Raw genomic sequence first — 25,891 nt, forward strand, 5'->3', positions numbered from 1 at the left:
ATCTCCATTTCTGCTGTTTGCCTTTTCTTTCTTTTGGGAATTTTAACCCAATCAATTTACCCCGTCCCAAATTTAGCATTCAAAATCACGGACGAGAACCCCACTTATGTTACGTACCCCGTAACTGGGTTGCCAAACCAGCAGAAATGGACCACTCAGTTGGAGTCTGGATTACTGGAACTAAGAAAGTTTTATTAGAGAAATAAGCAACACAGTACTCTAATCAAAAGGATAATAAATGCAACAGTTCAGCAATGATAAACACACATGTACACAGAACTAGGACAATAGGATCAATCAGGCTCTATCGCCGTCTAGGGGTAAATGACCAGTTTCAAGTGACGCAAAGTTCAGTTCAATTGAGTTCAGTTCAGTTCACAGTAATCACTGTTGTGCCGTTGGGGGCGGGAGGGGGGGTAGAGAGAGAACGAATGAATATTCAAATCGGATTCCAAACAGACCTTCGATATTCCTCGCAGTCAGCTTTCGGGCGAGCCCTTTGTAATGTCTTCTGAGATCACCGACTGTGACCCCTCCGTTCCAGACACGATCATTCTTCAGTGGTGAACCCGGCACCCAGGCAAGGGCGGACACACACCAGGTTCCCGCCGACTGTATCTTTCCACCCTGTGCGTCTATGGCTGGTCCCGCGACCAGACCTCCAAAACTCCCACCGACTTGTGGGGGCGCATCGCTTCCAGGATCTCATTACCTTGTGGTGTCGGGTGTGTGGTGTCTTAGCGAACCTGCCCCCTTTTATCCCTCTGCTGGGGTATCGCCTGTCCATCACACTTCAAACAGTTCAGGGTTCAAAAGGAGCCGGTCTTGACAATATTCAGACCGGTGTCTCCTTCCGTTAAACTCTCTCATCTCTTCATCAACATTTCCAAATGCTGCTCCATTGTCTTACTTATCTCTCTGTCCTGAAGACAGGTGGCAGATCAACTGTTGATCCCACTGGTGCTAGCACAGGACAGTTAACATCTTAGTCTATGTGTACTTTTGTAACCCTCTTTCATCACACTAACTAGCATCAGGTGTGGCTCTGTGCACTCGGGTGCAGTGTGCACTTGTATGAACAGTTGGAGTGAACAGTTTTTAAATAGCACCACTTGGACTGCTTGTGTTCCGAAAACAGTGATTCTTGTCACTGATAGTTGGCAAGAAATAAGCTGTAAAACAATTCAGAACCGTTTTGCTCACTGCAGTTTCAAGCCTTCAGCCTTGGAGATGTCAGAAACGGTCCACCACTTCAACAAGCATTCAGGTATCAGCAATCATCTTGAACGTTACAATGAAAACAAAGTTTTGGAGTATGCAATCATCAATAGCATTGGGTGAAGCCATTATTCACAAGTGTCTGCACTGATTTTGTCCATTTCTCTCCTTCTTCTTCGGCTGTCCATCAGTTTTCGATGTTGACTGAGGCCTGGGCAAGGTTGTGTGGAAGACCGGCAGTTGCCCATGCTGCAAGTCTCTGCTCTCCATGCCATCGATGTTGTCCAGTGGAAGGGCACTACGGCTAATACTGCTTGGCACCGGTGTCATCACACAGCAATGTGTGCTTAAGTGCCTTGCTCAAGGACACAACACGCTGACTCAGCTGAGACTTCAACTAGCGACCTTCAGATCACTAGACCGATGCCTTAACCACTTGGCCACATGCCCCTTTTGTCCATTTACAATCAATCAAAAGAATGCCGCAGCATACTCTGGATGAATTCCCCTATCAATAACTATTAGGAAAGAATACAGTTTTATAGTACTGTAGTCATATTGATAGTGTTCTATTTTATTCTGTACTTCATTTAATTACATAATTTGTTACTCAGTAAATGGTAGTTTGTCTTTTTTAAAATAGCTTTTTAATAATTTCCATGAAACTTCGGTTAATTGAGGCAGCTGCTTAACTGGGTCAAATTGTATTGGTCCTGAAGTATCTCAATTAACCAAATTCACCATATTTCAGTGTTACTAAGCTTTCAAACTAACCATAGATTTTAGTTGATAACATCATATAGCTTAGATTTGTGCAAAGCACAAGAAGCAATCTTATGTATTTTGGACCATTCTAGTTATATCCTTCCATAGATCTTTTTAATAAAAACACATCATTCAAATTAAATACAAGTCAGATGTCTTGTTTGTAAGTTTGTGAATTATCAGTTAGAGCCACTGTTTCTAAATACAACCCTTTTATATAAACTGTTGTCATGTTCTGTTCCTCTCACTGTTCTGTTATTTTTCAGCTGGATGGGATCACACTCTCTTGGCTTCATTCTTATCTTTCCCGTTATACTAACAGAATGACCACCCAAAGCTCCTCTTCCTGCATACCCACCATTAGCTCTGGTGATTCTTGTCAACACCACTTACTTGCAACTCACTGCTCTGCCACCCACACACACCTCCCCATAGCCTTTCCATGGTTGCACTTGCCTTTTGCAGCCCAATGAGACCCATTGAGCTGGAAACCTGACTGGTCCAGCTGCCCCACCAAGGTGGAATGGCCTACAAGTAATGACTAATCTTCATGTGGCAGGTCCTAGGGATTTGCTTCTGGGACACCCTGATGGCTTTCAAGGAAGTGCAACTTTTTTTTCTTAATGTTCTTTTTAATTAGATACATTAAAATAATTTTAAAGGAAGTTCAAAAATAAATTTACTTCAGTGCATTGTAAAGTACCAGAAATTAATTTAACACTTCAAATGTAAAGTAAAATAAACAAATGAATTTGATGTGCTACCTGCCTTCAGGGTGCCAGAGACAGGCTGATTCAAGGCCTGACTGAGGCATCGCAGGGGAACACAGAACATCGGGAGCATCAGGCTAGCTGCCGGCTGTGTGCCCAAAGACCTGAGCTCTCTGGGCACAAAGCTCAGAAAAAGCGACGCAACAGACTTTTAACACCATAAATCAGCAAGTTGTTTGTTATGTCTCCCCTTCTCGCTATGAAATGGGGACCTCTCTTTTTCCCTTATGAGGGAGACATATGGCCTGTGGTATGTCCAATTACCAGGTGAACAAATAGTCTTTGGAGTACTGCAAGTCTGTGTCTTTACTGATGCTTTGCTGCACACTTGAGTGCTTGGTGGATGGCGCCGATGTTTTTTTTGCTGGGGGGGAGGGGTCATTGCCTTGCTGCTGCTTATGAATGGGTGGAGGTTCTAATATTTAAGTACCATTCATTTTTTGGGGCACTCTTCTGTTTTTGTGGATGTTTGCAAAGTAAAAGAATTTCAGGATGTATATTGTATACATTTCTCTGACATTAAATGTACCTATTGAATATAGCAGTCATGTTTGGCATAAGGCTGAGTACTTAGCTGTAAAGTGCATCATGTCCCTTGTCTCAAAGCATTTGTATTGTCCTCAGGATTTGTGACAACATTTGACTTTTCCCCAGGATCTGCTACAATATATGACCTCTAATTCATTTCTAACTTCCTTGCATCATGAAAATGTGAAGGTCAGAGTGGAGCTGACCAATGAGAAAGATATCATTGAAACTTCTCAATGGAACTCCTGACAATGCCTTTCTCTGCTCACTTGCTACTGGAATCTCCATCACTGTCTTTTGTTACCCCCATGGTCACCTCAGTTTCCCCTTATCAGAGCCATCGCCCTCCTGCACCCATCCCGCAGCTTAACAAGCTTCTTTTGTCTTCTGCCTGTTCTGACAAAGCTCTTCAACCTGAAATGCTAGCTCTGTTTCTCTTGTGTGGCTTGTTCCCTTGGACAACAAAATCATGCACTTTCATTTTTTATTTCACACTTCCAGCATCTGTATTTTTATTTAATTTTCATTAGGAATTTGTCTTGGGGTCAGGCACATTTAACGTATATGAAGTAAAAGGTCGGAAACCATATAAAATTCATTAATGCTCAATCATATTTAAGAAGACTTTTCACCGGGCCAATGAACCAAGAACTAGAGGCTACTGTCTCTAAATAAGAAGTCGACCATTTAAAATAGAAACAGATATAAATTTCTTCATTCAAACGATGGCAAAACTATGGATTTCTTTAGCCCAGAGAGTTGTGGAAACACAAAGTGACGGATTTTTGGACAGAAAACAATTTAATGTATATGGTTGAGGGATGGCATCAGCCATTGTTTTGTTGAATCAGTTAACAGGCTTGAACGACAAATCGCCTACCTCTGCTTCCATATCTTGTGAACTGATGTTAGGGGCACCATGTTAGGATAGCAGTTAGCCCAGCGCTATTATAGCTCAGAGCATTGGAGTTAAATTCTGGTGTCCTCTGTAAGAAGTTAGTACATCCTTCCTGTAGATTGACTGGGTATTCTCTGAGAGCTCCAGCTCCCCTCCCCCCCCACCCCCCCCCACACACAGTCCAAACACGTACCAGTTAGTAGGTTAATTGGTCGTTGTAAATTGTCCCATGATTAGGGGATATTGGGCGGTGTGGGTTGAAGAGCCTATTCCATGCTGTATCTCAATAAATTAAATAAATAAAATGACTACACTGAGCCCATGGAATCCATTATCTTGTCCTACCTTCTTCTCAAATTCAGTTTTGAATTGGAAAACAAAATCATTTGTTAACCATGATAATGAATAGCATTTCTGAATATATGTTTTTGTTGTACTTTTAATAATATTTCTCCTCAGTCTAGCTGAATCATAATCTTGCCTACAAAAGTAAGGCATGCATTATAGGAATGGAATTCATTGCCAAGGTTAAAGTTTGAATCAAGTCAGGCTTCTCCATAATTTTGCAATTAAGTAACTGAAGCAGACAACAAAAAGAATACCACAATCCTAACTCAGTGGTGACAGATAATTATATATTACAGCAAGTCCTGGGTTGCCACAGCTCCATAATTCAACACTGCTGTTGAATTCACTGTTCGCCACTGTTTCTATTTGATAGTTGGATTAATTTGACTGTCAACAACTCCAGCTGGTACAATACATTATAGTATGGTGTCATGCTGTTCTTTACCACAGTCAAATGATGCACACATAGATCTTTTCCACTTAACCCAATTTTGCTGTTGTGATATGTAGTTTATTTTTCTCTATCAAATGCTCTCTACTATCTACTGCTAAGCAATGGAGTTCCATCACAACATATATTGGAAAATATATCAAGGAAGGAATGCAGAAATACTTATGCAGGTTACTTTTCCATTAATAATCTCTGGAACTTCAGAACTATTTTCAAGTTCTGCAAAAAGATTTTGTATGAAAAATTCATTCACACAGCTCCAAAGAAACCATTCAGCAACTAAAGTTGAAGAGAATGCAACATTTTTTTTCTGACAGTGTTACTTGTTACATACACCTGTTAGGGTGCATTCTCCAGATACCTTATAAGGTAACTGTAGCCTTCAGCCGAGAGCAGATGTTATCAGGTGGTTCCCAACCTTCACAGAGTGTTTCGACCCTTAACCACGACACTCTCCAGTTGGTGGGCCGGCAGTGGTGGCCAAATCACTGTCCATCTGCTCCTGGATTCCAGCTTCCCTCCTCTCGCCTACTCCAAATCCAACAGGAGGCTCATTCCGCCTCTTCCCCCATCTTACAAGCTGCTTGTTTTTTGCTCCTTTCATCCAGGTCCAGAGCTGACAACAACCACCATGCTGATTTGGCTGGGAAACCTCTGCAGCCGATCTCCACAGGGAACAACCATACCTGCCATCCCTTGTCTTTGCACTCCTGCACTAAGGGCTGGTACTTCAAGGCCTTTCTCTCATGGGCCTCTTCCTATCCCTCCTCCCACAGCGCAGTCAGCTCAACCAGAATTATTTTCCTGCCTTCAGTTGACCACAGTACAATGTCTGGGCGTAGGGTTGTGTGCACCACATCCGGGAACTGCAGCCTCCTTCCCACATCGACCCTCATCTCCCAGGACCTGGCCGTTAGCAGCAGATTGGGCTCTGGTTGTTTGGTTACAAAAGGCCTGGCTCCCTCTTTGATGAAGGTGATGGCCTTTCTCAAATCTGTGCCAGCCATCCTCTTCTTGCATCTCTCTCGCTCTAGTGTGTCAGCAAGAGCCAGAAGCACCTTATCATGGCGCCACCTATACCAGAGCTGCTTTACACCTGGACAGTATATGAGCCAGTGCCCCTTTTGACCACAGAGCTTACAGTTCGGGTCCTCTCTCATCCCCCATGTGTACAGATGTAATGGTGAAGGAAGGGTGTCATACACAGATCGCAGGAGGAAGGAAATACGGAAGGGCTCCAGTCTCCATAACTCTGCCCATGACATCTTGCGCTTGGGCAGATCCCCTTTTGTCCAGGCGCCCTGGGACCCTTGTTCCACTGCCTTTGACATCTGCTTCTCTTCCTCACGGATCTGTAATTCTGCCTGTACTATGTCTCACCTGTTCCTTATGCTTGCGTTTCCCCACTGCTGGAAGTGAACTGAGCCGAGACCTTGCTGCCTGATGCAGGGGTTGCTGATGATATCTCGCATCTTCACAGAACACACTGCCTGCTCCACAGCTGCGCTGGCTGCCCACTTGCGCCCAGATCTGGTTGTACCACCTGCTTGCTTTACTAAGACGTCATTGGAATCTCTCAAGCTTAATAAGGCTCTGCATTTTCCCACCTTGAATTCCTCCACAACAGATGACAGGGGAAGCTGCAGTTGCCCAGATCGAATATAGAGGCCCACTGAAGAGAAGCTTGGGGGAGCTCCCAACCATCTCTGCATGTGCTTGTTGGTTTTCCTCCTGATGCCCTCTACGGCAGACATGGGGAACTCATAAAGTGTGAAGAGCCAGAGAAGCCTGGACAGAAAGCCATATGGTACAGCCAGGTCTTTTGGGAGGTCAAATTCAAAAGGAAAGTATATAGTAAATGGCAGAACTCTACTGTGCAGAGGAATCTTCAGATTCAAGTCCATAGTTCCCTGAAAGTAGCAACATATGTGGTTAGGGTGACAAAGGGGGCATATTGCACACTTGGCTTTATCAGTCTGGACATCCAATACAAAAGTTGGAAGGTCACGTGACAGCTAATAAAACTCTGGTTGAAGTGCAGTTGGGGTACTGTGTGCACTCTGGTCACCAAACAATAGGAAGGACTTGGAGGCTCTGGAGAGGGTGGAAAAGAAATTCACCAAGATGTTGCTTGGAGTGCAGTGTACTAGGTGTAATAATGGACAAACGTGGATTGTCTTCCAAAGTTCAAAGTAAATTTTATTATCAGAATACATCTATGTCACCATATACAGCCCTGAGATCCATTTTCTTGTGGGCATTCTCAGCAAATCTACAGAATAGTAACTATAACAAGATGATTGAAAATCAAGTAGAGTGCAGAAGACAACAGACTTTGCAAATGCCAATATAAATAAATAGAAATCAATAACAAGAATGTGAGATAATGAGATAAAGTGTCCTTAAAGTGACATCATTGGTTGTAGAAATATTTCAATGATGGAGCAAGTGAGTGTAGTTATCCCCCTTTATTTAAGAGCCTGATGGTTCAGGGGTAGTAACGGTTCTTGAACCTTGTGGTGCGAGTCCTGAAGCACTTGTGCTTATGCCTGATGGCAGCAGTGAAAAGAGAGTGGTGGGGATCACTGATGATGGATGTTGCTTTCCTATGACAGTGTTTCATGTAGATGTGCTCAATGGCAGGGAGGATATTACCTGTGAAGGACTGGGCTAAATCTACTATGTTTTGTAGGATTTTCTGTTCAATGGCATTGGTGTTTTCGTACAGACCATGGTGCAGCCAGTCAATATACTCTTCACTACACATCTATAGAAGTTTGTCAAAGCTTTAGATGTCATGCCACACCTCCATAGACTCCTAAAGAAGTTGAGGTGCTGCCATGATTTCTTTGCAATTCCATTTATGTGCAATTTTGCTGAAATATCAGAGGCTCAAGCAATCTGACAGAGCTGGAGAAAATTAAGAGACACAGAAATGGTGGAAGTAGTCACAGCCTTTATCCCAGGATGGTGATATTAAATCCTACAGAGTATAGTTTTATGGTAAGAGAGGCATGAATAAATTTTTTTAGATGTTTGAGGAGAGGTATGAGCTTTTCTCAAAAACAGAGTGCCATGTCTGAAACGTGCAGGCAGGGAAGGTGGTTGAAGCAAATACAGTAACAATGTCTAAGAGGTATTCAGACTGACATACATTCAGCATACACCAGTCTAGAACCTAATAAAGTGGCCACGGAGTATACATTTAAGTCTTCTGCTGCTGGGGCCCACTCACTGCAAGGTTTCACATGTTGTGCATTCAGAGATGCTCTTTTGCACACCGCAATTGTTACACATGGTTATTTGATCTACTCTCACCTTCCTGTCAGCTTGAACAGTCTGACCAGTCTCCTCTGATCTCACTCATTCACAAGGCATTGTCACCCACAGAACTGTCACTCACTGGATGTTCTTGGGTTTTTCTTTTCATTTTTTGCACCATCCTCTGTAAACTCTAGAGGCTGTCGTGTGTGAAAATCCCAGGATGTCAGCAGTTTCTGAAGTCCTCCAACCACCCCAATCTGGTACCAGCAGTCCTTCCACAGTCAAAGTCACTTTCTTCCCCAATGGCTTGAACAACAACTGAACCTCTTGATCATGTCTGATGCTTTTACGCATCGTGTTGCTGCCACTTGGTTGGCTGATTAAATATTTGTGCTAACAGGCAGGTGTATTTAATAAAGTAGACAACTGAATCTATGAACAAACATGGAATAGAGACCATTTACAGGCAAATGGGATTAGTTAGATTGGCATTATAGTCAGTGCATGAATGCTGGGCTGAAGGGCCTGTTCCTGTACTGTACCGATCTATGGTTGCTGGCATCTGACCTGGTGTTTTGCAGGGGCAGGCACACTGGGATTATGGTGTGTTTTATAATTGCAAAAGCTGTTAATGGATTCCACTTCTGCTTTGGGTAACCAACTGTAGCTCAGACCACTTCTGTGCCTCCGTGTGGAAGGCTCTGTTAGGTAGTCAGCAGCAAAACCCATCCTTACATATTATATAGCAAATCCAGGAACACCACATTACTGCATAAAAATACTTGCAGTATACCGAAACCTGAACACTACTGTACAGTACATATTGATGGGGATATGACTGAAGGTAGAATTGCCAACAGGAATCAAAGAGATGAGGTCAGATTAAAACTAATGACCCAGGATTGGCTGCCACTAGTGGATATATTTGCCAGAAACAACAGTGTTCAATGTAGGCTGAATTCACACTAACTATCCAAGATTTAGAGTGCACATCTCATTAGAGGTTAGATCAGATACCTGTGTTGGAGCTGTGCTAAGATTTTAAACAAATTGGAGGTACTGTGTTTCATGACTCCACTATGGGTCTGTATAAGTACCTGAGCTATTGTTCTCTTATATGGGAATTAGAGAAAGTTTGTCCCTGTGGTGTCTTTACCTCTGTTATGTTGGAGTGCATGTGTGCAAAGTTTTGTGCTGACATAATACCCGGGAGAGTGCAACTGCCCCTTTGCTGTGCTGGAGTGCCAAAAAAAGTACTGATACGTGATGTTTTAGTGGTAAAACTACAGCCAAGAGGCCAACATTATGACTGCCAAGACATGAGTTCAAATTCCACCATGTCAGCAGTGGAAATTAAAATCCAGTTCATTAAATCCAAACAAAAACTGTTATTAGTAATGATGGCCATGAAATTTCCCAATTGTTTAAAAAAAACCCTTATCTAATTTACTTCAGGGGAGGAAATCTGCAGTTCTAACAAGATCAGGGCCACATGGGATTCCAGACCCCCTTCACAAATCTTCCAGTTATAATCTATGTTACTGCAACAATTCAGGAAGGTTAGGGATCAACAACCAATGCTGGTCTCACAAGTGATGACTTGAATAATGAATAAAGAAAGAAAATATCAGCTCGTAGCAATGCATAAACATTTCACTCTGCTTACATGTCTCTTGGCCAAGTGGGAAGCACTTTGGCTCAAGTAACCACAATTCTGTTACTTTGAAAATAGAAGAAGATAGAACAGGTCCACAGCTTAAAGTCCTGAAACAGAGCAGTGCCAACTTTGAAGGCATTGGACAGGATCTATCTGGGGTCCTCTAGGTGACTCTACTCAAAGGCAAAGAATAGATGGCAAATGGGAGGATTTTAAAAGGTTTATATCAAAGTCCAGAGGCATTATGTTCCTGTTAGTGTGAAGGGTGGACATACCAAGTTCTGGTAAGGAAAAAGGAAAAAGCATTGACAGGGTTTAGACAGGTAGGTACAAATAAATCCCTTTATGAATATAAAAAGTTTAAGACTAGGCTTAAGAGGGTAAAAAGAGGGTACAACATGGATTTTGCGGGTTGAGATAAAGATAATCCCAAAAAATTCTTCAGTTAATTTAATAGCAAAAGGGTGACTAGGAAAGGGACTAGGTCCTCTTAAAGACCATCAGGACTGCTTATGTGTAGAGACACAGGAGATGGCCGAAGTTTTTTAAAGTCTATTTTCCCCAGTGTTTACTAAAGAGAACCTATTAAATACCAATGAAATAAGGGTAATAAGTAGTGAGGTCTTGGAACATATGTATATTAAGGAAGAAGGTATTTTCAGCTTTGAAGCACATTAAGATGGGCAAATCCCTTGGACCTGAGCAAGTGCAACCCCTAATCTTATGGGAGATCAGGAAAGAAATTGCAGAGAAAGGATGCTTTGTTTGTTGTTTGCCACTGGCAAAGTTCCAGAAGGCTGGAGGGCGGCTAATGTGCTTCCATTGTTCATGAAGGGTAGATACTTACTTGAATACTACAGGATTGATACTACAGGAAACCACAGGCTGGTAAGCCTGACTTCAATCGTAGGGAAGCTAATGGAAGAATTCTGAGGGACAAGATCTACCATCACTTGGATAGTCAAGGCCTGATCAAGAATAGTCAGCACGGTTTTGAGCGTGGAAGGTAATTTCAGACAATCTTAAGAGTGCTTTTGAAGAAGTAACTGAGGGGACAGATGAAGGTAGGAAGTAGATGCTGTCTCTATCTACTTTTAGTGACACCTTTGACAAGATTCCATAGAGCAGGCTGGTCTGGAAGGTTAGATCATATGGGGTTCAGGGGAGCTACTGATGTGGATTGAGAATTGATTTGATGATAGGAAGCAGAGTGTGATAGTTAAATTTATAATCTCTAACTGGACCATTATGAATACTGGGACGCCCCAGGGGTCATTGTTAGTCCCTCTGTTATTCATTATTTATGTAAGTGATCTGGATATGATTATACGTGGTATGATTAGCAAATTTGCTGATGATACTGAATCAGGGGGCTCTGTTGACAGTGAAGCAAGTTGCAATGAATTGCGAAGAGATCCTGATCAGATTGGGAGATGGGCTGAGGAATGGGAAATGTATTTCAGCTTAGATGAGTGCAAGGTGATGCATTCTGGACAATCAAATTAGGATAGGAATGGAAGAGTACTACAAGTGCTGTGGAACAGAAATAAGTTGGGGGTTCAAGTGCACAGTTCACTGAAAGTAGCCATTGACGTAGACAGAGATGGTGATGAAGGCATTAGCATGCTGGCCTTTATCAAATCAGGGTATCAAGTTTAGGACGACAGACATCATGTTGCAGTTATGTAAGTCGCTGGTGAGCCTGCACATGGAAAATTGTGCACAGTTTTTGTCACTCTGTTATAAAAAAGATATTGTCAACTGAAGTGGGTGTAACTAGACTAGAGGGCCTGAGTTATAGGGAGATAATTATCATGTTGGATCTTCATTCCTTGGAACACTGGAGAATGAGGGGTGATCTCATAGAAGTTTTTAAAATCATTAGGAATATGGATAAGGTGGACAGTCATGGTCTTTTCCACAGGGTTGAGGAGTCCGAACTTGGAGGGCACAGATACAAATTAAAAAGGAAGAGATTTAAAAGAGATCTGAAAGGTAGCTTCTTTACACCGAGCGCAATGAGGACCTGGAATGAGCTGCCAGAGGAGGTGGTCAAGGTGGGTATAACTGCAACATCTAAAAAGTATTTGGTTAGGTACATGGAAGGAGGAGTTCAGAGTGTAATGGGCCAAATGCAGGCAACTAAAACTAACAATGACGATGCTATGGTCAACATGGAAGGGCCTGTTTCTGTGCCTTATTACTCTATAACTAGAAGGAGACATGAGAAGGCCTTGGTGAATAGGAAAACAGAAAACCCCAAGGCATTTGAAACATATGCGAAGAACAGGAGGATGACTATAGTTAGGGTTGCACCAATCAGAGATCAAAGGGAAAACATGTGCCTGAAATTGGTAGGGGAGGTCTTTGTTGAATACTTTGCTTCAATGTTCACCAGTGAGAGGGTTTTTGACAAACGTGAAAAGGCTAATAAACTGGAATATGTCAAGGTTAAGAAAGAGGATGTGCTGGATATTCTGAAAAACAAAGAAAGATAAATCCACGGGACTGGATGGAATATATCACAGGTATACTTCCGACTATGGGAAGCAAGGGAAGAGATTGCTATGCCTCTGGTGATGATCTTTATGTCCTCACTGGCTACAACAGTAGAACCAGGAGACTGGAAGCTGGAAAATGTTACTCATTTTTTTTTCAAGAAAAGGAGTAAGCTGTGTGGAGCAACAGAAGGATCTTGGATCCATGACCATAGCTCCCTCAAAGTTGCAGTACAAGTTGATAGGGTGGTTAAGAAGGCATAAATTGGCCTTCATTAGTCATGGGATTAAGTTCAAAAGCCATGAGGTAATGTTGCAGATTCATAAAACTCTGGTTAGACCACACTTAGAATATTTACTTAGTTCTAGTAACCTCATTATAGAAAGGATGTGGAAGTTTTAGAGAGAGTGCAGAGGAGATTTACCAGGTTGCCACCTGGATTACAGAATGTCTTGTGAAGATGGGTTGAATGAGCTACGACTTTTTCTTTGGAGCAAAGGAGGATGAGAGTTGCCTTGATAGAGTTTTATAAGATGGTAAGAAACATAGACAGGGATGACACCAGCACCATTTTCCCAGACCAGCAATAGCTGGTATGAGAGCATATCCTTTTAAGGTGATTGGAGAGATTATCAGATTGAACTGACATTTGCAATTTTTCAGTCTTCTGGCGCCATTCTAAAATCTAATGATTATTGAAAGATCACTACTAATGCCTCCACAATCTTTTCAGCTAACTCTTTCAAAATCCTGGGCTGTAGTCCATCTGATCTAGTTGACTTATCTACCTGCTGCCCCAACACTGTTGACTGTCTGTTACATGCTTGTGCCTTACACAGTGAAGACTGATGTAAAATATTTAGAGTTTGTTCACCATTCTTTTGTTCCCCTGAGTTGATGCAGTGAAAGAAACACATTCAGTGTGCATATTTGATTCAATACAATTTGAATCAAGGCAGAGATCCACACTCTTCTGACATGCCCTTCTGTAGCTTGGCCCAGAAAAACTACTTTCCTTGGAACAAAGGTCCTTCATCATTGACTTTGTTTCTCTTCCCACAGATCCAGCCTATCCCATGAGTATTTCCGTCATTTTCTATCTCTGTTTGATCTCTGGCATCTGTATTCGTTCTGACTTTCACCTTAGAAGTTGAAGGAGAGACTACTGCAAGCAAAAGTGCTCATATAGCAAGAATGGTAGTGAAAGCAGAAACTGTAGAAGTAATGAAAGAGACCTAAGTTCTTCAGACTTAACATGAAAACTGTTACTCAAGACATTTTTTGTCCAACATTAACAGCAGCCAGCATTGTTTTTAATACAGACAGCCCTGGCAAACTATGCTGTGTCTCTTTAGCCTGTCCAGGTAGCTCACACTAAACTTAAGAGAACTTTTCCTTACCATTTATAAGGACTATACGTGGCCACATATGCATTATCAAGTCTCTCCAGTAGCTGGGAAGGTTGCTAGAGAGATTCTGTGCGTATACATTTATGGTAGCGGTTCCCAATCTGGGGTTTATGGACCCCTTGGCTAATGATAAGACTCATTGGCATAAAAAAGGTTGGGAACTCCTGCTTTATGGACTGGCTGATGAGATTTCATCTAAATGGCAGGTCGGAGGTATTCAATTAGATCATTTTCTTCACACTCACTGAAACTGAAGCATTGTCCAAGGCAGGTACGAAATTATTTCATTCAGTGCAATGGAATATCTCAATGTTACAAATAATAATAAAGATTCACACAAGCCTATTTTAATACATTATTAGAAGAGCGCTACAGAATTTCTTGCCCATCATTTTCAGACAGATCTGAAGTATGTGGCCCAAACCGCCATTTACAGAGCAACCCTTTGGGGGGAACTGGTTACAAAAAAATATATAGTGAAAAAAGCACCCATTACAGGAAAATAAATAAAATCACAGTTTATAAATGCATGCTTCACCCAAACCTATGTTTAAATTCTTCAAGCACGAGGAAATCTGCAGATGCTGGAATTTCAAGCAACACACATAAAAGTTGCTGGTCAACGGAGCAGACCAGGCAGGAAGAGGTACAATCGACGAGTCCAGCCGAGACCCTTCGTCAGGACTAACTGAAAGAAGAGCTAGTAAGAGATTTGAAAGTGGGAGGGAGAGGGAGAGATCCAAAATGATAGGAGGAGACAGGAGGGGGAGGAATGGAGCCAAGAGCTGGACAGTTGATTGGTAAAAAGGATATGAGAGGATCATGGGACAGGAGGCCTAGGGAGAAAGAAAAGGGAGAGGGGGGGAAAAGCCCAGAAGATGGGCAAGGGATATAGTGAGGGGGACAGAGGGAGAAAAAGGAGAGAGAGAAAAATAATGTGTGTATATAAATAAATAACGATGGGGTACGAGGGGGAGGTGGGGCATTAGTGGAAGTTTGAGAAGTCAATGTTCATGCCATCAGGTTGGAGGCTACCCAGGTGGAATATAAGCTGTTGTTCCTCCAACCTGAGTGTGGCTTCATCTTTACAGTAGATGAGGCCGTGGATAGACATATCAGAATGGGAATGGGACATGGAATTAAAATGTGTGGCCACTGGGAGATCCTTTCTCTGGTGGACAGAGCGTAGGTGTTCAGCAAAACGATCTCCCAGTCTGTGTCGGGTTTCACCAATATATAGAAGGCCACATCAGGAGCACCAGACGCAATATATCACTCCAGCCGACTCACAGGTGAAGTGTCACCTCACCTGGAAGGACTGTCTGGGGCCCTGAATGGTAGTGAGGGAGGACGTGTAAGGACATGTGTACTATTTGTTCCGCTTACAAGGATAAGTGCCGGGAGGGAGATCGGTGGGGAGGGATGGGGGGACGAATAGACAAGGGAGTCGCATAGGGAGCGATCCCTGTGGAAAACGGGGGTGGGGGGGAGGGAAAGATGTGCTTAGTGGTGGGATCCCGTTGGAGGTAGCAGAAGTTACGGAGAATTATATGTTGGACCCGAAGGCTGGTGGGGTGGTAGATGAGGACAAGGGGAACCCTATTCCTAGTGGGGTGGTGGGAGGATGGAGTGAGAGCAGATATGCGTGAAATGGGAGAGATGCGTTTGAGAGCAGAGTTGATGGTGGAGGAAGGGAAGCCCCTTTCTTTAAAAAAGGAGGACATCTCCTGGAATGAAAAGCCTCATCCTGAGAGCAGATGCGGCGGAGACGGAGGAATTTCAAGAAGGGGATGGCATTTTTGCAAGAAAAAGGGTGAGAAGAAGAGATAGCTGTGAGAGTCAGTAGGCTTTTAGTAGACATCAGTAGATAAGCTGTCTCCAGAGATAGAGACAGAAAGACCTAGAAAGGGGAGGGAGGTATCGGAAATGGACTAGGTAAACTTGAGGGCAGGATGAAAGTTGGAGGCAAAGTTAATGAAATCAACAAGCTCAGCATGCGTGCAGGAAGCAGCGCCAATGCAGTCCTCGATGTAGCGAAGGAAAAGTGGGGGACAGACTTTGTCACATGGTGTGAGCAGAATTATCTGCAGCTTAATGTGAAAAAGACTAAGGAGCTGGTTGGTAGACCTGAGGAGAGCTAAGGTACTGGTGACCCCTGTTTCCATCCAGGAGGTCAGTGTGGACATGGTGGAGGATTACAGATACCTGGGGATACGAACTGACAATAAACTGGACTGGTCTAAGAACACTGAGGCTGTCTACAAGAAGGGTCAGAGCCGTCTCTATTTCCTGAGGAGACAGAGGTCCTTTAACATCTGCCGGACGATGCTGAGGATGTTCTACGAGTCTGTGGTGGCCAGTGCTATCATGTTTGCTGTTGTGTGCTGGGGCAGCAGGCTGAGGGTAGCAGACACTAACAGAATCAACAAACTTATTCGTAAGGCCAGTGATGTTGTTGGGATGGAACTGGACTCTCTCATGGTAGTGTCTGAAAAGAGGATGCTGTCTAAGTTGCATGCCATCTTGGTCAATGTCTCCCATCCACTACATAATGTACTGGGTGGGCACAGGAGTACATTCAGCCAGAGACTCATTCCACCGAGATGCAGCACAGAGCATCATAGGAAGCCATTCCTGCCTGTGGCCATCAAACTTTACAACTCCTCCTTTGGAGGGTCAGACACCCTGTGCCGATAGGCTGGTCCTGAACTTATTTCATAATTTACTGGCATAATTTACATATTACTATTTAACTATTTATGGTCCTATTACTATTTATTATTTATGGTGCAACTGTAACAAAAACCAATTTCGCCCTGGGATCAATAAAGTATGACTATGACTATACTAGATACCAGAATAGGTTCGGAACATAGATTGTTCCACAAAGCCAACAAAAAGGCAGGCATAGCTAGGACACATACGGGTGCCCATGGCTACACCTTTAGTTTTTAAATTCTTCAGTTATTTCCCAGAAGGCTGAATATCAGCAACAAAGTTACTGAAATGATATTGATACCTTGTTAGCTATTTCTGTCTATGGTCCGAAAACACCATGCATATTGGAGTAGGTGAGGAATGGGATACTAAAATAATTGAGTTTTTAGACATCCAAGCACTGAAATTATTCAGTTTTATTTTTAATATTTTTAAAGATCTTTAGGCATGCCAAGAATCCTGCAACGCCAAAGAAAAATGTCTGTGTGTAGTTTGTAGTCTCAAGCTGTTACACTTACTGACATGAAAAGTTTGAGCATAGCCTCAAAATGAGTTATTGTTCTGTAGTTTTCTGCAGCATTTTAGTCTTTAAAAGTAACCTGTAAGATTGTTTACTATACAGTATATATTTGAGACTCAAAAGATCTAAGTTTTTTTTAAACATTTACAGAAGCAAAATATTGAGGATCTGGTAATACTCACAATATTGGCAGCAACTGTAGAGGAAGAAAGCAGATTAACATGTAGATATACACATACATTATGAATGTATATAATAGCAGTAGGAGAGGTTTGTAACATCTGATCTGATAGTAATGTCAACTCTGCATTCCCAACTACCAATTTACTTTATTTATCAAGAATCAACCTAGCTCTATATTAAAAATATTTAACCCATCTTTTGAGGTAGTTAGTGCGAAGCCCTTCTGAGAGGAAAATATCCTCTGTATTTCTGTCCTAAATGGATGCCCCTTTTTGATAGGCATGTCATCTCCCTTTTAGAATCTCTCACAGACCAAAACATCCTTTCCATCTGTCCAGTCCCTTTTATGTATATCTAATATATATCATTACCTTTCATTCTTCTAGCCTGTCAAACCGCTTCTCATAAAATATTTAATTCCAAGTTAATAACCTTTTATCAACTTTGGTATAAATAGGGAATTATGCTTATGAAGGAGTGGGAAAATTTCACCGAAGGACATGAAATGGTAGGACATGAAATGTCAGGACATAAGAGAACACTGAATAACAGAAAATAGCAGTATTTGCCAAAGGTAAAAACTAAACTATTCTCAAATGAAGCCAGCGTAGGGTTTAAGATTTAATTTAAAGTTAATAGGTAGTAAAACCTTGGTTTAGGAAATGTAATTATGTTTATACCAGTAGTTCACACAAAATGTTGGAGGAACCCAGCAGGCCAGGCAGCATCTATGGAAAAGAGTACACAGTCGACGTTTTAGGCTGAGACCCTTCTTCAGGAGGGTTTATTATTTATGTTTACGTCAGAGTCATTATTCTGGCACCAGTTTAAATACAGGGGTAAATTTAATTTGAAGACAATTTTGACTTCCACTGTTACCACAATATGTATTATATTTTGGGCTTGATTACTCTTTCAAAGATGTTTATACCCAGACTATAAATGAATAGCTTGCATTCATGAACACTAATTCTTTTTGAATGGAATCCCACGTCCCTATCCTCCACAGTGAATGGAGATTTTATTTCACAACTAGCGCTTAACCTTGAGTTGTGTTATTTTACTATACATTACTTCAAATGGCTGTGAGGACACATCATCAAACCAATTTATTTGACCACACTTATTTATATGCAATTTTATTTTCAAAACAGAAGGTCATCATGCAACTTTGTCCATTTTGATCAACCATGTTTGACTACAGAAGCAAATTCAGAAATGAAATTCTAAAGTTGTCCTTAGATTGTCATGATGTCTTTCCTTTGAAGATCAAGGCCAATTTGAGAACAGAATTACTCTTCAGCCTTCAGCTTTGATTGAACCAACAATCAAAGCATAAGTTGTGTCTTGCTTTGTAACACTGACTTTGATCCTAAATTACATTGTAGCTTCTCTAATTGCTTAGCAGTCATGGAACATAAAGCCATCTGCATTCTGCAGTTAACTCACAATCACTGAAACTGCATCTCCATCTGTCAGGCTGCAGGTATTGATGTACTTTATATTTAACATCCTATAAGACAGACATGTTGGAATTAGAGAGAGTACAGCTAAATTGATTGCTGGGATTAGACTGTTGAGTTTTCAGTGAAGCCTGCTGATACAAAGGATGTATAAACTTGAGGAGAATCACTATAATCATTGCAGAACTGACCAAGATCCTAAAGGTATAAAAAAGATAAGCATATCACACTCAGAAGGATAATTGCTTTTCATTTAAAATAAGGAGGCTGAAAATACAGTCTGTATATAATAAAATACAGGAGACACTGAATATATACAATGTACAAACTTTGCATATATGGATGTTGAGTGGATGTAAACTGAATAATTATGCTGAAAAACTGGTTGATCATGATGAACCATAAACATTCAAACTAACCAGATGTAGTATAATGTGCTTTTTCACTGTTAAGTTTTAATGGTTGTGGCATCCTGTCAATGTCCTCCATTCTACATTGTAGTGAAGGATGCCTCCATTTCGATTATAATCCAACTTCCAAAGAGAAAAAAAAGTACTTCTTGGCTGGGGAGTTGTAGCTTGTCCCACTGCCCAAGATCTGCAACCTGCATCCAGCACCTCCAATCATTGGGAAGGAGGAAGTGGACCACTGGAAATCCCATTCTGAAGTTGCAACTGTTTGAACTTTGTGTTACTAGCTAAAATCAGGAGGGAGGATCTGTGCGATTCACTAGGCCTGTGAAATTTTTGAACAGATCTGCAATCTAATAACTCATTTGGTTTTAAATCTAATTCACAATGAACTCAACTACAGCGACAGAATTCTACAGTGGTATAGCACAGGAACAGACACTTCAGCCCACGGAACCTATCAATCACCTATTTTATTTATACTATTCCTATTCTAACCTACTTTATTCTCTCCAAATACCAATCGACTAACTGTCCCATCCCTACCTCCCATGCCTCCCTCCCACCCAATGCCCTTCCTGAGCTTCTAGCACTCACCTCACATTAGGATCAATTTACTTTGGCCACTTGATCCACCAACCCTCATATTTTTGGGCCAAAATTAATATTGTTATTTTTAAAAATTCAGTTATAATGAGCTAGTAACAAATGTATAAAAGATCTATTTCAAAATAAGAATTACACAGGATGCCTCCAGTGGACTAAATCAAAATTTGTCAAGGATTAAGCATGCAATGTAAACTTCTAAATAATTGCACAAACATAACTAGAAATTAGTAATTTAAAGAAATCTATTGAAAGAAACCTTTGACTTGCTCTTACATTTTAGACTTTTGCTGTGTAATGTCTTTACATTTTTAAACAGAACTGTGTTCTATTATTTGTATTGGGATGAGGTTTTACACATTTATGAGTCTAGCTGGAAAACTTCCAAGTTTATCCAACAATTTCTTGCCCTCCTGACATGGTCTAAATCACTGAAATCCCACGGCAGGATACATAGCATAATCCACTTGAGTAAACAATTGCCTGAGCATAAATTTAAAATCCTTCAGCTGATCTCTGGAGAAAACTTACATTTCAGGATGCATACAGTATATATAATAAAACCTTAGTGAAAAATAATAGTTTGCTGGCACAATCAAGTTTATTGTTCTTTGAAAACAGCACAGAACTCTAGACAATGTGACAACCCAAATTTGCTGAGATTGCTTTCAGTTAATTGTGACAAATGCAGCAGTCAACAGAATTTAATGGTCTACCATTATTATTATAAAGGTGAAAAACAGATTCCTTTTACACTATAATAAAACCCTCACCATCCATTAAATTGAATATAGCCAAAGTTTTACAAGTATTCCAAGATGTTGGAATACAAAAAATCATGCAAACTTATTACAATTCATTGTAACCTTTGCATCAATGTTGGTTCTCTGCTTCCTACCCTGAGATACATTGAAAGTGTGAGTACACTTCTCACTTCAATAACATCTCTACTGTTTATGCTTTTATCAATGATTTTTGTACTTTGTAGTTTTGTACTTATGATCAAAGATCCATAAACTAAATGTGATATTTATCCATTTTCTATATTATAAATGGGAAGATTATATTAAAAAGGAAATATTGTATATTATAATTGGATTAGAATACAATAGTTGTCTTAACATGTTGCAATAAAAAATGTTCTTCACACATAAAAGGTTCAAAAATAAGACTCATACCCTAATAAACCTCCATTGTAAAAATACAATGAGAGACAATGGAGGTTCTTTGATTTAAAAAACTGCCACAAACTACATCTTTCCTTTCTAATTAGACACTTGCATCTCTTTAAACCTGTAAGCAATTAATCTATAAAAAATAACTAAAACATAAACTCCAGTTTCTGTAGCAAACTGAATGGATCATTACGATTTGTCTCCTTTCTTTAGCTTGTATTTACCAGTCAGATTTTTTTTTACAGGAAAACATTTACTTTGATGTTCTTCATAGAATGGTTATGACAAGCATCTATTACTATTAGAATCTATTATTCTTTTTGATTTACAAAGTTAACTATTGAAGAATGACGCTTCCATCGCACAGGCCGAGAGCAAGGGTTAACCAGCCTGAATATGGTTTAGAATGCTCTGGTAACGTTAGCAGTTAATGTTTGGAATGAAAAGGTATTACATGTGTGTGCGTAGATGCGTGCATGCAAGCTGTGGTTCATGTTATTAACCCAACAGCAATTATAGTGCCTACACAATGTTGATCCAAGTTTTGCATTCATGATTTTAAAAATTAGTGGCAGTATTTAAAGTACTAATTTTTTCCTTCAATAACAATAACCAATAAAATTTATATCTGTAAGTCAGTAACATATAGCTTACTATTTAGGTAAGGATTTAACACATACTATTTGTAGAACTAGTTTCATTTCACTTAAAATTATCATCTAAAATTAGACCAATGCCTCCTTCGAGTGATTTTCCAATCACTCAAATTAGTGTCCGAAGGCCTACGCTTTATATAACCACATTCAAATCCATTTTAACTTTACTAAATGAATTGAATTGAATTGACTTTATTACTAACATCATTCAGTTTGTGATTGTGGTCACTCGGGCCCTTTTTATACACCTGTCTTTGTACGTCCTGAATAATGGGAAGTTCACTTCTACAGATGTGCTGGGCTGTCCGCACCACTCTCTGCAGAGTCCCGCGATTGAGGAAAGTACAGTTCCCATACCAGGCAATGATGCATGCAGTCAGGATGCTCTCAATTGTGCCCCTATAGAATGTTCTTAGGATTTGGGGGCCCACACCAAACTTCTTCAAATGTCTGAGGTGAAAGAGGCAATGTTGTGCTTTTTCCACCACACAACCAGTATGCACAGACCATGTGAGATCCCTCTGAGATGTTTATGCCGAGGAACTTAAGGCTGTTCACCCTCTGAACCCCAGATCCATTGATGTCAATAGGGGCTAGCCTGTCTCCATTCCTCCTGTACAGACAGCCCTCTTTATCCGTGGGGGATCGGTTCCGGGACCCCCTGCGGATACCAAAAAACGCAGATGCTCGTCCATTATATGACATAGTACAGGTTTACCTTCACTAATCCGGCACCATTGGGACCTGAGGAGTACCGGATTAGTGAAAATGCCGAATTACAGAAGGATCACATGAAGCATAATCAGAGCCGGATTATCGAAGGAACCGGATTAGAGGAAGTCGGATTAGTGAAGGTCAACCTGTATTTGCATAACCACACACATCCTCCCGTATACTTTAAATCATCTCTAGATTACTTATAATACGTAATACAACATAAATGCTATGTAAAATGGTTGTTATACTGTATTGTTTAGGGAATAATGACAAGAAAAAACACTCAAACGATGAGTGCTGGAGAGAGAACTTCTGGGTTTTCCCGATCTGCAGTTGGTTGAATCCGCGCACATGGAACCCACGGATAAGGAGGGCCAACTGTAGTCCACAACCAGCTCCTTTGTTTTTGTGAAATGTTGTAGGAGGAGCTTTGGTCTTTCTTTGCCATTTTCACTTTTTCCTATTTTGCTAAAATATGTAATAAAGGTGATCAATTTGGAAGCCAACTGTAGCACTTGAATGTGGCAAATGGCAAGTACATCCTCTGTTGTATTGGTAGAAGCTGCCATATCCAGCATCTCTATATTCTAATGGTATCTGCCATACGTTAACAATCAGGAATTCCTGACTGCTGCCTGAATCAAACAGCTTGTTCATTAAAATATGCTGTGTACATACATCTATTGATGCTTCTGGACACATCTTCTGTGATGTTCCTGGAATCATCGGGTGTTTTGGGTCTTTCAACATCATACAACCTCCTCCAGGTGACCCAGCTGGGGCTGATCAGACCCCAGCTTGTGTCCAGATGGCTAGCTACTTACGACTCCATGGCTCCCCTCTTTTGAGCCACAGCCATCTTGAGGCCCTCTCTGCCGCATCAGTGGTACTGCGGATGGCTCTCCTCTTCCTCTCTCCCTCGATGCCCAAATTGCTGAAGGCTCTAACTAAAGAACGGGCTACGAATCCCCTACAACCAACCTCCACTGGGAGACACCTCGCTCTCCATCCAGCCCGCTGACAGTTGCTGACCAGTCCTGCGTACTTGGAGAGCTTCCTTTCAAAGGCCTCTTCCAAGAGATCTTCCCATGGGACTGTCAGCTCCAGCAGCACCACTTGCTTAGTAGACTCAGACACTAGGACAATGCCTGGTCGCAGGGTGGTGGCTGCGATATGGTTGGGGAACTTCAGCTGCCCTTCGAGGTCTAATGATTATCCTTTAGGGTCAGTTAGTGAACTTGCTACTTGGTTTCCTGATTCTGGAGATGAGGAGAAACTGTTTTTCCCAGAGAGTGGTGAATCTGTGGAATTCTCTTCCCAAGGAAGCAGTTGTGGCTTCCTCACGAAATATATTTAAGAAACAGATAGGTTTTTACATAGTAAGGGAATTAAGGGTTATGGGGAAAAGGCAGGTAGATGGAGCGGAGTTTAAGGACAGATCAGCCATGATCTTATTGAATGGTAGGGCAGACTCGATAGGCCGGATGACCTACTCCTGCTCCTATTTCTTATGTTCTTATGTTACCACAAACAAGATATCATACAAGAGAAGTACAATTCTTTAAGCATTTCCGCAACTCTATTAGGAACATATTTGATTAGACGTTGTAGTGTGCTGCTACACCTTTACATCAATTTGTTATCTTGCTAAGGAGCCACATGGCATATTGCTTTACTTGTTAGGGAACCAGTTGCTTTGTTCTGCCATGCGCTGCAACATAAACTGGGGTTCAATAACAGAACAATGCATTTTCTGCAATTGTGAAGATCTCAACTCTTGTACACCGGCATCATTCCAAACTCCATTGGAGATTAACTTTAATAATTTGCATGGTTAATTCAAACTTCAAAATCTTCCTAATGAGGTTTGGCAAGTAATTGTACAGTACTGTGCAAAAGGCGTAGGCACATATATATAGCTAAGGTGCCTGAGAGTTATGTTTAGTACTGTATTTGTCAACATGGAGCAGAGAGAGAGTTTGTAAATCTGGTGGGAGCAAAGGATGTTTGGAATGGCAAGGGTAGAGTGCCGCAGGAGGATGTGGGACAGGTGGCAGAGATGGAGTGCCAGGGGCGGGGGGAGGGTTGGCACAGGTGCAGACACACCCAGCCCTGAGAAAACACCAGGCGAGGTCATTTGATTCCAAACAGTTGGTTTATTGATCATTACAGAATGTCTCTCTAGTGCTTCCCGCTCCCTCCCTTCTCTCTTCATCTTTTCCCAAATCATGATACCCCTCTCTCTGCCCCCTTCCCACTCAGTCCACAACAGAGATCCAGATCAGAAACAGGTTTATCATCACTCACATGTATCATGAAATTTGTTTTTTTTTTGAGGCAGCAGTACAATACAATACATAAAATTACTACAGTATTGTGCAAAAATCTTAGGCACCCTAGTTATGTGCCTAAGACTTCTGCACAGTACTGTAAATAGGTCTAGTATCATCCAGAGTTGTGGACTTCCACAGGTACAGTTCACAACATATTGTAATCATGTAGTCCTGTGAGCTCCAGGTTATGAACTGGAAATATTCTACAAAAGGAAACACTTCTGTTGTTTGAACATTCAACAGTATGACCACTAGCAAGAAAGATAGTGTCCGTGATGCCAGTTGACTAAGGTCAGATTCCTTTCAACAAATGTTCTTGTCCAGTTTTCCCTCGGTTTTCACCACCCAGGTTATAACCCTTGCCAGATCCATGCCTGGCTAGCTAGTGATTTTCCTGCATCATCACCACTCACACGCCCCATCATCTCTGAATTCCAAGTGATAGGCCAATGCTTATATCCATTTACCATGTTACAAACTCACCAAATCATAGCCTCATAGCTCTAACCGAACCCTGCCTCCACCACCCAAGTTCTGAGTGCCTGTTTGAACTTGACCAATGCCACCTTTTCAGTACTATACAACAACTTCCCGTCCATGCCCCCCATTCTTTTAGTTCACTCAGTTTAACCTTTAATGCAGTGTGCATCAGAATACCTATTTTAGTCATTCACAATGCTTATGCAGCAGAGGCCCATGCACAAGACGTTTGTTGCCCCATACAGCATCATGTGGGAAATTCATTTCTCTCATCACCCCCCCCCCCCACAATGCTATCCATATAACGTGAAGAACTTGTTTTCACAGCTTCTCCATAGGTCAGGAAGTGAAAAGCAGTGGTCTTGAAAAGTAAATAGTAGACTTTATGCAACTTGAAATAACTCCCAATGTTTCTTTCCATTTGTTTTTTTCCTATGGAAATAATTCATGTATTTCATAAAGCAGTGAAAATATACAATCCAATTTCTATGCAGCGGTATATTAGAGGTACAAGAGTATATGATAGTATTGGCATTGTGAACAAACATTAGTCCACAAACAGTTAAAATACCAATAGAATTTCACTCAGTAGAATGCGTGACAGCCACTCACTTCATGAACTGGTTTATTTTACTTAAAATTAGAAGCTATTTCCTGCATATTTTTCTCGAAGACTCTACTCACCAATCAACTCCCATTCTATTCATTGGCTAGTTGCCAGTCTTACTCACTCAAAAACAAAGAAAATTAACATTGTGAAACCCCTTAATTTTGATAGCCTAGCAATCATTAAACATTCTCAAAAAAAGCACATGTTAAAAAT

At 41.2% G+C, this 25,891-nt stretch overlaps 1 protein-coding gene across 2 annotated transcripts in view; it reads right to left on the reverse strand.

Moving 5' to 3' along the window:
- LOC134358990 (adhesion G protein-coupled receptor A1) overlaps positions 1 to 25,891 on the reverse strand; it is a 608,347-nt gene that overhangs the window by 516,714 nt on the left and 65,742 nt on the right. The window lies entirely within an intron of this gene.

Source organism: Mobula hypostoma, chromosome 19 (assembly GCF_963921235.1).
Source record: "Mobula hypostoma chromosome 19, sMobHyp1.1, whole genome shotgun sequence".
In the NCBI taxonomy this organism is placed as follows: Eukaryota; Metazoa; Chordata; class Chondrichthyes; order Myliobatiformes; family Myliobatidae; genus Mobula; species Mobula hypostoma.